This window comes from Geospiza fortis, unplaced genomic scaffold, assembly GCF_000277835.1.
Source record: "Geospiza fortis unplaced genomic scaffold, GeoFor_1.0 scaffold104, whole genome shotgun sequence".
Lineage (NCBI taxonomy): Eukaryota > Metazoa > Chordata > Aves > Passeriformes > Thraupidae > Geospiza > Geospiza fortis.
In genome coordinates this window covers 1,591,069-1,597,752 of record NW_005054325.1, presented here as the reverse complement: position 1 = coordinate 1,597,752, position 6,684 = coordinate 1,591,069, and positions in this window count along the sequence as shown.

Sequence of the window (6,684 nt, the reverse complement as noted above, 5' to 3'; positions counted from 1 at the left end):
ATTCCTGCATGATTCTTTTGTGAACAGAAGCTTTTAAACAATTTACAATGTAATCACGGCAATAGCAGAAAATCTTCTGGTTTAAAAAAGAGAACAAAAAGAAATAAAAATGCTAAACACTTGAGCAGAAAGTAAGCTTCCCCTATGTGCAAAGTAAATGATTTAGTGGTGTTCTCTTCACGTTAAATGAGGCAGGAGATCACAAACTAAAAAACACTTAAATATGATTTTAAAATTAATTGTGCTTCACCCCCATAATAGTATTTAAATTGCATTTAAATTGGTTATGCATGCATTGGGTTTGTTGCATAGTAAACGCATTCTTGTTCAGAATCTAAGTGGAGCTAGGCTTCATTTGTGAGATACACTCAGTGCCATCATTGTGTTCAAAGTGGAGCTCACAGAAAAAAGTGCCACCAGAATCAGGAGTATATAGTATGGCAACTGCTATGAAAGGAATGTTAATTCTATTCTGTCAAACACTCTGTTTGTTTGCTATGATGCATTATTGCTGTAGCTATTGAAAAAAAATTAATCACATTAGCGTAAACTTTGTTGAAGCAAAATCTTTGTTTCATAATGGCACTGAGAGCACTGAAACAGTTCATGGAAATCCACAGTTTTGAAGTAATGCTGGCCATCATCACAGCAGGTCTCTGTCTGGTGAAGAGGGAACCCCCGGCTATCCACTGGCACAGCTGCTGTTTTCTTCTGCAACAGAGATACTCCAGCTATTTGCCTCACTACTTTTTCACTAATGAAAGGGAAAGTCCTGATGCAGAGACAGGGATGCAGATTCTGTCAACAACTTCAATACAGATTGTAGTGGATTTGAGTGGAGGAGGATGACGGTTAAAGGATACACCAGTGGGGTATGCTGCCTCAGGTGCTGCAGTACCAAACTGCTCACTATCATTTCAACACTCAGGACAGTAGGAGGAAGTAGACACAGACTATTTGTCACCAAGTCTCTACGTCTGGTGTGCTTACCGCAACAGGTCCCTGGACTACTGCCTCTAGCACTAATAGCACACCATGTTCCATATTTGAATGTTTAATATCAGACACAAATTAATTTTTCCTGTAAAAGAAGTATTAAATAGTTGACCTATAGTGATCACAAATTTCAAACTAGCTCTGTAGCATTGGGTATGCTTTTCTCTCTTGTCTGCTCTACATAGAAACAGTTGATTTTTTCTAACAAAATGGTTTTGGGCCTGCAATAAATCTTCATTGATGATCTGCAATGAAAGACTTTCATGTATTGGATGTCTGGATTTCAGACATTTGTGTTCCATTCTTTGTGTAAGCAAATATTTAATCCAAATTAAGCCTTCCCTTACACCAAGTCTGACGATCATATGACATTGGGGATGCCAAAAACACATGCCATGTGCTGATGGGTCTGTTTCTGGGCATACACAGCTGTTAACAGCTTTAGATGTGTGCATGTTTCTCTGTTTTGTGAGACTGAGGAGGATGCACAAGATGCCCTGGGTGCTGTACCACAGGGCTTAGTCTAGAAGACATTCTTCCTGGACTAGAAAAGAGTGAAAAGAGAGAAAGAATATCAACTTTTTCTTCTCTCATTAAATAACTCTCACTGCACAGTGTACAAGAGAGGGGAATTCAGTTCCTTAACCTGCAATTCTTTCTGTTTCAGGTAAAAATACTAATACATGAATTAAAGACTGGCTTAGGTGCCCTCTGCAGGTGTCTCAAAACTGTAGATTTTGTGATCAGCAAATGCCTACACCTTTCACCTTCTGTGCCTAAATACTTTAGAAATTGTCTCTAAAACACAGCTTTTTCCTTGGACATTCCAGTTAGCTTTAGGGTGGTTTTTATAATGACAACTGCCTGTGCAATAGCAGGAGAGGTGGCCAGGGCCTTGAAAAGGAACATAGGTACTCAAGTGGTATTTATGTTGCTTATGTGCAAAGTACTTGAAAACTCTTTTTCTGAAGGTTGCCCATCCATTGCACCTTCTCAGCTCTGCCTCAGACCTGAACCCTTTTATATGTGCAAGGTGGGATTTTCCACATCCCTCTTGCTGTAGGGAGAGCACAAACCCATCAACCAAAAGGGAAGCCTGGAGTGAGAAAACCTGTTTGCTCCTATATCTGCACATTGTCTTGTGATCCCTGCCTGTGATCTTTCCCTCCAGGGTCTTTGTGTGCAGGAAGTACCTCCAAGTGTTAATTATGATTGATTTGCCATGCTTTTAGGTACTGTTTATATCATCCTTTGCCCTCAATGACCTTTCTGAGACCATTCAGCAGAGCACTTGGCTCTAAGCATTTATGTAGAAGGACAGTACTAATGACTGTTGCAAAGTTGGCCACATTCACTGTTTTTTCTTGCAAAAATCCCTCTCACTTAACTGAAATTGAAGCCTATTTCTAGATTTAAAAAATGGTAATTTCAAAGAATTTTGTTTGAAGGGCTAACTAATGCAAATATATAATGCATATACCTATTTTCCAATATAAAGGACAATAAAGGTTTATTTAACTTATGTGAATTGTATTCCCTTTCTTTTGAAAGAAAAAGCATTATAATGTGGGGTGATTAGTTTATGTAATGTAAAACATGTAATATTTGAAGCAAGGTGGCAAGGAAGGGGGGCACTGTCTTCAGTATGACTAAAAAGGGCTGAGAACATATTATCTTCATTTTTCAACAAATAAGTGACAATAATCTGACTGTTCAGAAAATAAAAATTAAACACCACTGAGTATAAGATATTGGTAACAAGTAACTATCATTTTAGCTCTTTATCATACTCATGGTACTGATTTCCAATATTGATCGAGAAATCTGTTTTGATGCTCTGTTTCCTTCTTTACTTTCCAGACAAAGATGGAGATATTTTTCAGAAAAGGAGCTCTGAATATGCTGAATTTTACAATGCAATAACAAAACTTCTAGGTTCGTCTTGATGTAGCTTGCTGAACTTTTGTAGGTCTTGCTCAGTAGTGCCATGTATCTGTCCCTCATTCAAATAGAGTGCTTACTTTATAAATGCATTTCTAAGTATTAAAAAAGTACAAGTCTGTACCTCACTCCAGGTGTTCACTCAGTCTACTGGCTTCTTCTTTTTACCAATATGTTATATTTATTGCTATTATTACTTTAATCAGTATATTGTATAGATTATGATCATTATCATTATCATAATATTTATAATTGTTATTCTTGATTTTTATTATCGTTGTTGTTATTATTAGTATTAGTACTCGGTTTATTCTGTCATAGTATATTCTCACAGCAGTTTCTGTAGGGTGTTTACCTCCAAAAACACCCTACAGAAACTGCTGTGAGAAATTATTCCTCAATAGCAGCAGTAAGATTGACAGGAATTTTGCTGCCTTAATATAAGCACAGATAAACAATTAGTGTTTTCTGTACAGAAAAGGATGCAGTCAAAATAGTAAGCATGATAACTGTATTAATTACTGGTTTAGCTATATGTCAGTACATCTGCTGTCGATCCAGATTTTAGTATTAGAATTCAGTCTTTAGCAGTCTACAGCAGCTTGAAAAAATGACATGTCTCACAGAGGCTCTGGAATTTTTACATCCCAGTTCTTGCTTGTTTTCCATTTCTAGAATGTTGTCAAGAAGTGATGGGATTCTTCAGCTTTGCAATTTTACCTTCAAATAGATACAAACTACTTACGTGAAGGTAAGGTGCTTTTGAACAAAGATTACTGTCACATGGAAGATTTTTACCCCACTGAGAAAGCCAGAGATTAAGAAACTCTTGTTTCCCAGATCTGCATCTTCAGTCACTTGTTCCACTTCTTACAGAACAGTTAAAAACCCTTTGCAGTAAGGATAATCATACTGTTTGTGAGATGCATTGTAGACTGAAATTGCCTTTTGTTTTTTTGAGTGTACTTTGCATCCTACAGATCTTGACTGTTGTAGTATTTTCTCATTTTCCTTTTAGATTAGAATGTAAGCTAACACCTTCCAGAAGAATAACTGTGAACTTTTGAAAGAATTATTTTCCTTATGTTAGTTCTGAATTTTTCCTTCACCCCCCTCAGTTTTCAATCTTTTTAATTCATACAGGCTTCTGTAGCAAACCAGCAGCAATTCAGATATAGATGGGTAAAAAAAAGGATACTGTAAAATTGAGGAAATTTCCTTGGAAGACCTTATGGCAGTTCAGTAATACTAGGAAAAATATCCTTACCTAAATCTTAATATCTGTGGATCTAGACAAAAGGAACTTGCATTTGTACCCAAAAAGGTAAACTTTGGCTGCCATAAAGGCACTGTATTTCCCATTACATTGGGGGGCGGAAAAAAAAAAAAAAGAAGTGTACATGGGGGAAAAACAACAGTAAAAGAACAAAATCCAAGGAAAAGAAAGGAAATTTGTGTTATGTCCTGTGAAGATTAAAGACTAGTATGGTCCCAGCTCTGTCTCCTCCTGGCAGCAGTGTGCCTGCCAGTATTTTGGCTAGTGCTATTGGTCCTGGTACCTTGCAAAGGTCAAACAAGAATTGTTTCTTGTCACCTTCCCTGGGCCATGGAGAACTGCAGCAGCACACTGGGGGAATCAGTTGTGGATTCAGGCAGACAGGCAGACATGCAGCCATTTCTGAAATTTACTTCAGATATAGAGATAAAATACATATCTTTGCTAAAGGTAAAGGCAGATTTTCTATCTCAACTCCCAGACTCTAAGTTTCACCTGTACTACACAGGTGGTCAGGGATGGATCAAATGTGTCAGGTATCCTACATGAATTTACGTCAATTGAGAAATAAAACTTTTTTTTTTTCCAAAAGCACTTATGGAATAGTTCCAGATAGAAACAAAAAGCAAGAAAATGGTAAAAATTTGAATGTGGGCTTTACCAACTGCTGGGGTACCAAAATCTAATAATCTAACAGGCAAAACTTCTGTTTAAGTTGCTGGGAACTTTTCCTCAGTAATCACTAAATATTGTCTGCAGGATTTGACTCTTAAGTTTATGTTTGTTGCTGGTTTCCAATGAATGGGTCTTGCTGAAATACATCACTATCCAGCAATTTAATTCATTTACAGAAACGTGTAGATTCCACCAAATAAGCTGTATTCAGGCAGGTTATTTTTTTCTATAGCCTTTGTTTGCCCTTAATAGGCAGGCTATCTCTTGCATTACTAAACAGATCGGACTCCAGGAGTAGTCTCACGGGAGAGCAGAGCAGAGTGTTGCAGCCCCTGACAGCAAAATTCCCAGCCCCTCTGTGTCCCCTCCCTTGCTCCCCTAAGTTAAGCAGCTGTAAAAAAGCTGAAACCATTTCAGTGAGGCAGACCTGCAGCAGGGCCACACTGTACCTGATGAATCTGTCAGTCTCCTTGTGCAGCTGTTTCCAAAGGCTGTCACTGTATTGCTGGGCTTGAAGAGCAGTCTTGCTGGATTGTCTTTACACACTCTCTGCCTTAAAAAAAAAAGCCTATAAAGGTCAGAGCAAGGACACTTCTGAAGCAGGCTGCTCAGCTCACCCTGGGAAGTTACCTTATTACTTCTCTCTTTTTACCTTGTCATTTAAAAGCAGAGTGAACTTTATACCCATCAGAGAAAATACCTTCAGTGAATATACCTGAAGTAGATGCACTGTCAGGTATCAGGTTGGGAAGGAATCCACAGCTTGACACAATCCTTCCTGGAGCTGATGCTTAATCCACCCATATTTATTGCTGGGAACCATCATCTTTCCAACAGCTGCCCAGCCTTTGCCTTTGGGCAATATGAACCCACATTTGGGAACTATTTTTATTATTATTTATTATTCCTATAGTGCCATAAGTGTGTGTGATGTTTTCCAGACTAATTAAGAAGACAGTTCCCTGCTCCAAGCCATTTCAATCTCCTTTGAACAATAGTTTACTGCTATTGCCCTCCAAGCCAAGCTCTAGTTGTATAATTATAGATAGATAGATAGAGAGATAGAAAATGCACAAACACACACAGAGATAGCACCACAAGAAGCAGAGAGAACAAGACAATTGATTTGGTCGGACTTGTTCCTTTCTGAGGAATATACACGTGTGAGTCTGGCTGGGAAAACCAAACACTTCTCTGACAGGGGAACATTTGGGCCAGCACTGCACATTGAGTAAGAGTAAGCCTCTAGAAATCAGCAGGGCACTGAGTTACACAAATGGAAAATCTGCCCCTTCAGTGGAAATGTTTGTGGGAATGCTGCTTTGCTGCAGGTCGGGGGTGTGTGTATGGTGTTGTGGGTGGGTGGGTTGGGGGCTGTGAGCAGTGGAGGGGGATTCAGTGGTTTTGGGGCTTCTTTTGGCAAAGGGGGTGAGGCGACTGAAGTGTTTAGGTAAACACTGAAGGTGTACGGATAATTTTGTACAAAATAAATTTCAGTTTAAAAATAAAAACACGCCAAGAGCATCCCCCCTCCCCCTCCCAAACACTATAGATAATCTTATTAGCATTTGATATCTCTGCTTTTGTTCAACCTGAGGAGGAAGCAAGTTTGTCTGAGATCCACACTTTAATACTTTCATCTCATAATAGAAGATTTACAGGTATGGACCCAAACCAGTGTTGACTGCCTACTGGTTTAATGCAAATTAGGAAATGAATGCTCATGGGAACAATACAGAAATGCTTCCACATGACTTCCTCCCACTGAATTGCTGATATAAGGCCCCTCTACGGTG